The sequence below is a fragment of the Mus pahari genome, chromosome 5 (genome assembly GCF_900095145.1).
Source record: "Mus pahari chromosome 5, PAHARI_EIJ_v1.1, whole genome shotgun sequence".
Lineage (NCBI taxonomy): Eukaryota > Metazoa > Chordata > Mammalia > Rodentia > Muridae > Mus > Mus pahari.
In genome coordinates this window covers 94395308-94406456 of record NC_034594.1, presented here as the reverse complement: position 1 = coordinate 94406456, position 11149 = coordinate 94395308, and the positions used below count along the sequence as shown (strand labels likewise).

The following is an 11149-nucleotide window of genomic DNA, read 5'->3' as shown; positions in this document are numbered from 1 at the left end:
TCTCCCGTCTCTGCCACTGCTTCCCTAACCCTGTGGTTGGACAATGCAGGTCTTAGGTAAACATCCCAGTCACTACTGGAGTCTGTGCTCAGTACTCACACCAAAGGTGCCTCCAGGGAAATTCTTGCAGCATTTAATGGGGAAACCCATAGTGTCCCCATAGTGGAACAGATTTTTATTTATTTTTTGTCCCAAGCCTTCATTTCGCTACAGCTCCACTATTTAGATTGAAAACAAACAAGCATACAAAAAACAACAAAAACAAAACAAAACAAAAACCAAAAAACCAACAAAACAAAAACCCAAATCCAAAACAAAACAAAAACCTAGAATCACTGGCATAGGAGAAACTGCCCTGGGTCTAAAGTGGGGCCTGTCACTGTGCACACATGCATGATTGCACCCTGGCTCCAGCCATCTAAGGAAAGGCAGAGCTGGCTTCCAGCACTCCAGTTTGGAGCTGTTCTCCTGTGAGCACTCTCACAGCCCAATGCAGACAAGTTGGACTGGGCACCAAGTTAGTTAATTTCCTCACCAGTGTCAGAACACCTAACAAAAGCAGCTTGAGCACGGGTTGGTTTGCCTCCCAGTTTGAGGGTACAGTCCATCATGGTGGCAGGAACTTGAAGTGGCTGCTCAGACTGCATCCACAGTTAGGATGCAGAGAGGTGAGTACTGGAGCTCTGGTCACTTTGTCCTTTCCCTTCTGTCCAGTACTCCAGCCCACAGGGATAGTGGCACCCACATTTAGAGTGGGTCTTCCCAACACAACTCAGCCTAGAAAGCCCATCATAGACATACCTACCTTGGTTAGGGTTTTACTGCTCTGAACAGACACCATGACCAAGGCAAGTCTTGTGAAGGAAGACATTTAATTGGGGCTGGCTTACAGGTTCAGAGGTTCAGTCCATTATCATCAAGGCGGGAACATGGCAGCATCCAGGCAGGCATGGTGCAGGAGAAGCTGATATTCTACATCTTCACCTTCATGCTGGCGGGATACTGGCTTCCAGGTAGCTAAGACAAAGCCACATCCACAGTGATACATCTACTCCAATAGTGCCACACCCTGGGCCAATCATATATAAACCATCACATTGCCCAACAGTTTTTTTCTAGGCCATTCTAGGTCCTATTAAGTAGATAGTACTAGCCATCACGAATATGTACTGTGCTCCAAGGGTGGTAAAGGAAAACAAAATTAAAGCCTCTGATCAAATCTCCCCCAGGAAAGATGAAAAAGTGATAGAGAGGGAGCAAGAGCTGCCACAGAGCTGTGACCACCTTAGCCAGTTACAGCTGGGTCAGGCCCTCTCTGAGCAACACAGAGAACTAGGGACCCTGGTAGTTGGCTTCCCCTGTCCAGGACTGCTGGCTACCCAGGGCTGAGGACCCAGGTCCCAATTGACCATTAGCAGTCAGCCTGCCTGGCCCTGGCCTTCCCTCCAGGCCACCCTGAGTGTGGATTCTTGCCAACCCAGCTCCAGGGCACAGATCCCAGAGCTACACTCCCATCTAAGCTCTTATGGAACTTGGCAACTGGGGTAGAAGAATCCAAAACACAATTAATATGTCCTTCGGGGAAAATCGGGGTCGGGATGGTTTGGCCAGATCTTTAGCAGGTTTATAAGATGGAGGCTGGGTGCCAGGGTTACTGGCTGGAGCCTCTAATGGGAAGCACATCTTGGGTCCCCTGTCAGCTCTGCATTGCCCACATGTTCCCATAGGGGCTCTTGCTGTACATCCAGCAACGTTCCTGATGAGCATGGAGTCAGCTCTAGAGCACTGGTGTGTCACTGTAGTCAGAGCCTTGGCAACCAGAGTCAAGATGAGCTGTCTCACAGACTCCTCAATAAACAGAGGGTCTCAGGTCCTCTGGACTCATGCTGAGTCTCCAGCCAGAGCTAATTTGGAAGAATCAAGGTGGCAGAAACTAACAGGAAGAGGGCTAGGGAGAGCTCATTCAGGGAAGTGCCTGCCTTGTAAGCAGGAGGACTGACCTTGATCCCCAGACCCATACAGAACAAAACAGAACAGCAGCAACAACAACAACAAGAACAACACCATGTGCTTGTATTCCCAGTGCAGGGGAGGTAGAGATGGGCAGAGGCTATCTAGCTTACTTGGCAAGTTTTAGGCTACTGAGGGACCATGTGTAAACACACACACATGAATACATGTACATATATGCACAAACACTCATGCACATATATACATGCACACACATACATGCACACACATACACTAAACAATGAATGATGGTCTGAGGAGTACCAGCTGAGATTGTCCTCGGGTTTCTATACACACGCACACACACAACTCACTTTGTGGTTCTGGTTGGCCTGGAACTTGTTAAATAAACAAGGCTAGCTTTGAACTCACAGAGTTCTGCCTGTCGCTGCCTCCCAAGTGCTGAGATTAAAGTTGTGCCCTACCATATTCAGTGTGCTTTACCTCAAGGAAGTTTCTATTTCTTTTATTTTTTCATTCTTTCATTCTCATCTTTTCAAGACAGGGGTCTTTGTGTAACCCTGGCTATCCTGGAACTCACTTTGCACACCAGGCTAGCCTTGAACTCACAAAAGTCCACCTGCCTCTGGCTCCTGAGTGCTGGGATTAAAGGTGTGTGCCACTACGTTCAGTTTGGAACTGGCTTTTTCTTTTTTTCTTTTTTCTTTTTGTTATAAAATGACATTTATTCTGCAAGTTTATCCTAATGAATTGCATCCCTTTGGTAAAAATAAACTTTATAAACATTTTAATAGTCAGAGATTAGATACAAAAACTAAAGGCTTGTGAGCTGCTTCTGCTCTAAGCAAGGTTGGCAACTGAGAAGTGGGTCACTTGTGTCATCTATCAGCAGTTAAACTCTCAAGTTCTTAGGCTACATTAGAACAGAGAAAACAATTTAATAACAAATTTCGGAACTGGCTTTTTCTAAGCATGTGTTTCTGGTAAAATTCTTTATCCTGGGACACAAGAACCTGGAGATTCCCAATGGTTACTCCAGATCTGTATCTATGACAAGGGAAAGAGGCAGATAAGCCCCACCTTTGATTTGCTGTGGCACAAGCACATGAGCTCATTGATACACATGCATGCACACACATTCATACACATACATGCACACATATGCACACACACATGCACACACACACACACACACACACACACACATCCTTCGCCGAGGTGTGCACACTCTGGTTGTGGAGAGTGAGAGCTGCAGGCTGTTGTGCAAGGGAACACTAAACCCTGCGAGAAGAACTGAACCATGTGGACACTGGCTTTGTCTCACAGAACTGCCTCTGGTCCCTGGGGGTCACAGGACCTCCATCTGCAGAGGAAGTCTGCAGGGATTTGCTCCTGAAGTTTCCTGTCTACAAGGCAGGCAGAGGGGAGCTGGGGGGAGGGGGTGCCTTTCCTGTTATTCCAGGATTTCGGCTGTTGGTGTAGTTTTTGAAATTTCCCCTTCCGCTCCTCCCCAGACAGCCCCATTGAGGCCAGCAGCCATGAGCAGAGCCTCAGAGCCCAGCCTTCCAGCGGTTCCTTTCACCCTCAAAATCCTAAGTCACTCCTAAGGCCTAACTTAGTGAGCTTTACTGCCGCTCTCCCAGGACATTTCAGGGTGCAGGCTTCACTCTACTAGGAGGGCTGCTTGCACCAAAGCCTCTCAGATCTCCACCCGGAAGCCTCAGCTGTAAAATACAGCCATGTGACATTATAGATAGGCCTTAGTCAGCACACAGTAGGCCCTGGACGGAGGCATCCTTCCTTGCTTCAACCATGCCCAGGAGGACAGTGGTTAGATACAGTCTTCTCGGGACAAGGAGGGCTACAGTGCAAGGAACCTGATGAACAGGGGTGGCAGAGGCCGTTGGGAGAGTCCATTTCAGTTACTGGGGTTGTTAGGGTCAGAGCCTGGGCCTGGCTGCCCGGATGAGCACTGGTCCCCAACAGGGTTATTAAAGAGGCAAGAAATAATGAAAAGCAGAGAAAGAATTACTCAGTGTGGCCCAGTGATGCCCTCCCACTCTCCCCACAGCTCAGGCTGATTGAGGTTCAGGTTTAACTAGAGAGCCAGGTCTACACATAGCTAAGCAGTCTGGGTCAAGGTGTGTTCCTGTCCATCCCTGACCTCCAGTCTGTCTGTCTGAACTCCAGTCTGTCCTGCAAGGTGATCTGACTAATCGTCAGATCGGTGTGAGATTTCTTCTTGGGTGCTGCGATCTCCCCTGTGAGTGACACCAGGTAGCAGGCTTCTCCTTGTCCCACAGTAGACTCCTGGAGCAATTCCAATTCCTGAGGTCCATTGCTTCAATACTCAGCTAAAGAATGTCACAAGTGTCTCCTTAGAATATCCCCATTCCTTTACCTTCATTAGAAGCACAAGAGTGACAACCAAGAGCAACAGAAGAGGAGACGTGGGGATGCCATAGGATGGGAGGAGGGCATCACCTAGGGAGCCTTGGAAGAAGGTCTGGGGACTGTGAGGGGGCTGAGTGTTATCAGGGACTTCAGGAGTCACTTAGAAGGGTGGCACCTAGGTCTTGATTTCCTGTACTGAGGTGGTGGCTTGTTGACCAGGCAGGGAGGGTACACGGGCTGGCTGTGAGGTGTCGGCTGTGAGTCAGAATGAGTCACAGTCTCCGTCCTGGACTCTCTGTCCCTGAAGCCCTGGCTGAGACGTAAGGTGGAAGGCATATGCTTGCTCATCCGGGTTGCCTTGAGTTTGGGTAGAGAAGATGGATTGCACAGGACTTTGATTTCCTTGTGGGCTCCCATTCTGGGCTTCCATGGTTGGAATCCAGTTCCTTGAGCCTCTCTCCCTCTAACACTGGCTTCTTGCTACATGGTGCTGAGGATAGAGCTCAGAGCCCAAGGGGAGCACCTCCTACTGAAATCATCCCCAACTCCAGCCTGGTTCTCACCCTCATCCCCCAAGTCCTCCATTCCAACCTTGGGTACATGTGAGCCAGGTGTGCTGAGCCTTTGAATTCAGAAAAGATGGAGGAGGAGGAAGAGGGAAAGAAGGAGGAGGAGGAGGAGGAGGAGGAGGAAGAGGGGAAGAAGGAGGAAGAAAAGGAGGAGGAAGAGGGAAAGAAGGAGGAGGAGGAGAAGGAGGAAGAGGAGGAAGAGGAGAAGGAGGAGGAAGAAGAGGAGGAAGCAGGGGCCCTTTAAGTGGTCTACTCTCCTGGTCCCTCCCAGGCCCCAGGAGGGATGGGTTAGACTTCCCATCTGGATTTATCACCCAACAACTGCCAAGCAGACAAAGAACTGTCTCTTAGATGCCAAACTCTCTGTCCCCTGGTGCCTTCACTGCTCTTTCCTCTCTCTGGCTGAGGCCTTGAAATTCTGACCCCTCTGCCTCCACCTCACAAACACTGGGACCACAGGAAGGCGCCACTGTGCTTCAGTTAAGGCCATGCTGAGGGTGGAACCCAGCCTGGCTGGGGCCCTCAATGTCAAAGGCACCCTTAACATGGGTGACAACTGGACCCTCCCCGAAGTGCCTGTCCTGAGTTTTACTCCTCTCCTGTGTCCCCAGGAGTCATGTGCTGGGGTGAGGGGGGCTGGCTTGTGGCCCAGGTTACCTACGCAGACCCTGCAGCACTAAACTGTCTCTTTGTGTCAGAGCTTGGCAGCCGTTGGGGAATTTCTGGAAGGAGGGTGGGGGAGCCAGGAAGGAAAGCACTGTGGGATCTGGTGTTTCCCCAGAAGCCTGAATACAAAGAAAGGATGGAGGGGAATTCTGCCCAGGAGATTGTTTCTTCCCTTTAAAAAGAGCCAGCCTAGGGGAGGGCCAGTGAGTGCTCTTCAACCTCAGGGTTTCCCTCTAGGCCAGGTTCTAAATGGTGGATGTCTCAGAAGCAGGGCCTAGCGTGGAGGGAGGGGGTGTTCTGCATGAAACAGTCAGGTGGTGGCTCCCCTGGTACAGAGGGTGGACTTGAACTCACAGAGGTGAAGTGGTTTGCTTTGGGTCACACAGCATGTGTTGACAGAGCTATTTATTTATTCACTTATGTCAGTGTGTGTGTGTGTGTGTGTGTGTGTGTGTGTGTGTGTGTGTGATCTTGAGAACTGAAGTTAGAAGACCACCTTGGCTGTCATTTCTCAGCTGTGTGCCTGGATGTACATATATATATACTGTGTGGACACAGGAGCCTGAATATATAGAAAGAAAGCAGCGGGTTCTCTGTAACTGGAGTTACAGACAGTTGTGAGTCACCATATAGGTGCTAAGAGCTGAACCCAGGTCCTCTGTAAGAGCAGCTAGTGCTCTTAGCCTCTGAGCCACCTCTCTAGCCACAGTCCACCTTGGTTTTGAGACACCAACACCTAGAACAGGAATCACAGGAATCACAGATGTATGCCACCACACCAAGATTTTTCTTCTTTCTTTTTTCTTTTAAAATATGGGTTCTGAGGGTTGAACTCAGATCCCCATTTTTTAAGGCAGAACCTTACCAAAGCTACCCCTGCTGACCACCACCACCCTTGAGAGCTACTACCACAAGCCAAGTGGCTCCAAAGTCACAGTCAGCCACCCTCAATAGAAGCAGCAGCCGATCCAGTTGTGTTCTAGATCATCCCAAGCCATCCTTCATCATAATGTATTCTCCCTGTTCTCCCAATCACACCCCAGGAATCATGGGGAAGGTCGGCTTCTGGGTACCACGCATGAGGGGTTGGGACTTCAGAAGTGCCCCTAAGAGAGTTGCACACAGTTACCTTCTCTGCCTTTGGGCAGGGCCAAGAGCTGAGCTCCCACAGGAGAAGCCCCATAGAAGCCTTGGTCAGAGCCAGAACGGGAGCAGCCGCAATGCCAGTTGGCATAGCTGGGCACAAAGTCGTGGCTAAAAGGTTCCTGTACCCACCACCACTACCGTCCTGTAGTGGGGCAAAGTCACTGACTACTGTTCCCAGGGCAGGCTCTGCTCCCCTCCCCCTTCCCTGGAAGGACCCATTCTGGATCCAGCACTAAAGCTGGTAAGACCGGTCAGTGTTACCTGGCACCCTGGGGAGAAAACAATTCATCAAACAGCACAGAAGAGGCTCACAGTGCTCATCCCGTACTTCTGAAGGAGGGAGGGTCTAGAACCTCTTCCCATGCCATCAGCAGGTTAAATGGTTCCCGGAGGGCCCTACTGGGCATCACATATTCTTCTGCTGAGACCCTGGAGAAGAAGCATGGAGAACAAGGGCCCACCTGAGACCTGTCACAAGCCATCTCAGTACCCTTGCCACAGCAGGGCACATGTCCTGTGTGAGAGTCCCTGCACAGAGTACTGTTTCTGTGCCGGTCGGTCACTCTGGTGGGGCTTGGAATGTCTGGACCTCGAACAAGACTCTCAGGATGGGGTCCCAGTGGAGCCCACGAATTCCTGGAGTAGAGCACGAGTCAGCCTTTCCAGACAGGCCCAGTGCATCCTGTGTGGAAGGGAAAGGAACAGCTGGAACACACTCTAGGACAGGCGGGCCACAGCCTGGGGGGCTACGTGGGGGTGGGAGGGGAGAGGCCAGGGAAAGTCTGGCCTGTCTGCTACCCAATTCTTGACTCTGTCTCCTGAAGCAGTCCTTTCACGCGTGGGCAGATTACTGTCTAAGCTTGCATCTGATCATGGGGGCTTGCCGTAGGAGGAAGTCTGGACATGCTGCAGCCTTCACGGTGGTGTCTGCTGCCCCTCACCATGGAAGTCCCACATTTGTGCTTGTCTCACTAACTCTGTGTAAACTCACTTAACCCCGTGTACCTGCAGCTAGAGGTCTTGCGCCTACTGGCTAGCTGGGATCAGAGGTGCATGGAGGCTGAGTGACCTTCTAATTACGTGACTGCTGGCTACGTGGAGGAATTCTCCTTCAGCCCACACTTCCTGACTCTGTCAGACTTCACTGTGATTCTCCCAGGTTATGAGCTCTGCAGAGAGCTGTTTGAAAGCGCCTCCTGTACGGTCTGGAGAGATGAATGACTCAGCGGCTAAGAGCACTTGTTGCTTTTGCAGGTGACCCAAGTTCAGTTACCAACACCCAAATGATGGCTGATGGCTCACAACCCGTAATGCCAGTTCCAGGGGATCTGTACCCTCTTTTGCAGGCACCCAGCACCCATGTGGTGTACATACATGCAGTGCAGGTAAAACACCATGTACATAGCCGGGCATGGTCCTGCACGCCTTCAATCCCAGTACTCAGGAGGCAGAGGCAGGCGGATCTTTATGAGTCTGAGGCCAGCCTGGTTTACAAAGTGAGTTCCAGGACAGCCAGGGCTACACAGAGAAACCCTGTCTCACAAAACAAAACAAGATCACTCCTCCCACCCCCCCCCCAAAAAAGAGAAAGAAAACTCCATGCACATAAAATAAATCTTTTTTTTAAAGCAGCTTCCTATTCATTCTCCCTTAGAGCCCCCAGCAGTTTTTCTTTCTTTTAAAATTACACACACACATACACACACACACACAAAAGAGAGAGAGAGAGAGAGAGAGAGAGAGAGAGAGAGAGAGAGAGAGAGAGAGAGAGAGAGAGAGAGAGAGAGAATCAGAGGACAACTTGAGGGAGCCAGTTTTCTTTCCATTATGTGGATCCCAGGGGTCCAAGTCTATTGAGGCTGTGGGGCTTGTCTCTGTGGGTGTCTTGACCCCTCCAGCCACCTGCTAGCCCAGGGAGACTTCGCTTCTCCTTATGCTGTCAGTGGGAGGACTAGGTCTGTTAGTTGCTGGTATGGAACCATTTAAACAAAGCACAAAAGCCTCTGATAGAATATACATGAATCCTAGTTTAGAATTATCAGCAAGAATAATTACACAGTGCGGGCTACGGTGATCACTGTTTCCCTCCTTAAAGATCAGAAACAAAAGTTGAATTATTAATTACCATACAGTGAAAAGCACCAGTTCATACGGGTGGGTAGGGTATCACACAACTGTGGCAGTGGGAAGTGGCTAATGTTCAGCTAGGAAAATCAACCCTAGTAGAAAACACGTAAGAAAATAACAAGCTCCTGGGCGTAGGAGGGTGATGGTGTAGAGCCCTAAAGGAAGGGCAGCCTGTAGTTCTTGCCGCTGGCTATGGTAGGGTTAGGGTTCCTGGCCTGGCCTGTGACCTAGGTCAAATTAATAGCTGCAATTTCTTTACTAGTAGGGTGTCATGGGCCAAGCTAGAGGCGGTGCCACCTGGAGTTTCCAGTCCCTGACCAAGGGTCTTCAAAGCTGCTTATCACCTTCCAGGCTAGGGCGCAGGCCACACTTGGCCACATAGTCCTCATCATTGGCTTCTATCAGCTCAGTCTTTCTTGGCTTTTTCACAACTCTGGCCTCGCTTCGGCTTCCCCGGGAGTGCACCCGCCCACGCCCCGGCGTCCCCAGACCAGTTCCCAAGCTTTGCCACTGCAACAGCAGTCACGTGCGCGAGTCTGGCTGGGGAGCTAAAAGGAAGGGGGAATGGGTGGGGCCGTTCCGTGGGGCCACGCCTCCACACTCAACGTGTTTTCTCATTGGTGAAGGTTTGGCAGTACCTCTTCGGATTGGTCAATAGGCGTGGCCTCGGAGAACGGAAGGGAGGGCTGCCTCTGGAGAGGACAGGGTTGCCGGGCGGACAGCGGGAACGCGCTCCGGGGGGTGGGGACGCGCGAGCTCACCACTCCTCAATGACAAATCGACTGGGGACAGCTGGGGTCCGGCCCCAGGACGGGGCGGGGCGCTCGTGAGAGCGGCGATTCTGGTTGTGCGCGTAGCCAGAGCGGCGGTGGGACGGCTCCTCCAGGTAAGGATGCTGTGCCCCGCAGGGGACCGCAGACAAGGGGTGCGCCCTAGGATAGGGAAGTGAGTGCGCTCCCCGCGCGATCGCAGGCCTCCTAGTTCCACGTTGGGAGGGAGGGACGCGTCTCATGAAGAAGGACAACGCCCCGGGACTGCGCCCTGCTTGGCTTGAGAGATGTCTTTTGGGAAAGCCCGAGGGCCTCCCAGACGGATCTAGGGGTGCTGAGGACATAGGGGAGGCGCCCCAGTTTCTCTTCCCTTGCTGCCTGTCCTTCCCTTTTTCCACAAATGGCCACTTCCTGCCTTTTCGGGCCTCCCTCCTGAGTTGGTCCACTTCCTCCGTCCCTTTCAGATCGATAAAATGTTGCCCAAACTTCTTTCTTAAAGGTAGGAACTTGTTCTTTGGGTGACCTGGAAGCTGGGTTCAAGAAGTTTGTAGGGATTTGTTGGTTGTGAATTACTTTTTGGTTCTGTCTTCCAGTTGCCTTTCGGAGCGTGGCTAGCATCAAAGGTGGTTTTTAGAAGCACAGTGACTTGAAGGGTTTTCCTGCCCCGGTTCTCTGAGCCAAGTCAGCTCGTGGCTCAGACTTGCGCTTGGTGTGGTGCAGACTTGAGTGCCCCAGAGGGCGTGGCACGCACAGCAGGGTCCTTTCTCCCACTGAATTCATTTCCAAGTGAATCCTAGAACCTAGGGACTTTGGTGTTACCAGGGTGTTCTGGAAGAGGGTCTGGAATGGACTGATTGTTCTTACCCTCACTTGCCTTCAATCCCCGTGGAACAGAGATCCTCTTCGCTCTGGCTCTGCCTTCATTTCCTAACCACCTTTCTTAAGTTTGAGGGTTATTGAATGATCAAAGCTTATCCTCGGAGGGGCAGGGCATGTGCTTTGATGTGCCAAGTGAAGATTGCTTTAATCAGAGCAAGAATCTTGTATGTTAAGTCTCAGAACATGTCAAAGTGGTGCCGCTTAAGCCTGGATTGAGGAGGTGAAGTTGTGAGAACCAGGGGAGCCATAAAGGGAGGTGCTGAATATTGAGACAGAGGTGTAAGCCAAGGCTGAACCTGGTTTTGGAACTTTTTGTGTGTGAGACATGATCTTTTGTAGCTCAGGCTGGCCTGGAATTTGATATATAGCTAGAGTGACCTTGAACTTGTGATGTTCCTGCCTCTACCCCTTGAGTGTTGTGATTAAAAACTGTATTTTTACCATGCCTGGTCCATGCAGTGGTGGGGCTGGAACTCTGGGCTTCCTTTATGCCCAAGAACTCTACCAGCTGAGCCAAATCCCCAGCCTGGTTCTGGAATTTTCTTAGTGCCATGGTCTAGAGGAGGCCTTTGCCTTGTCTGAGCTCTTGCGTCAGTGTAGCTCTGAAGGAGTTGGTTGCCCACCCCA

General features: G+C 51.1%; 1 protein-coding gene across 3 annotated transcripts in view; it reads left to right on the top strand.

Moving 5' to 3' along the window:
• The first annotated feature begins 9553 nt into the window (after nt 1-9553).
• The window catches only part of Ralb (RAS like proto-oncogene B), a 34968-nt gene continuing 33372 nt past the window's right edge, over nt 9554-11149 (top strand). Inside the window, exon 1 of one of the 3 annotated variants that reach the window (XM_021197911.1) lies at nt 9554-9759. The gene's annotated coding sequence lies outside the window, so the exon portion shown is untranslated. Of the gene's footprint in view, nt 9760-9837; nt 10143-11149 lie in introns of those variants that run through there. The other 2 variants (XM_029539282.1, XM_029539283.1) reach the window with 2 other exon arrangements.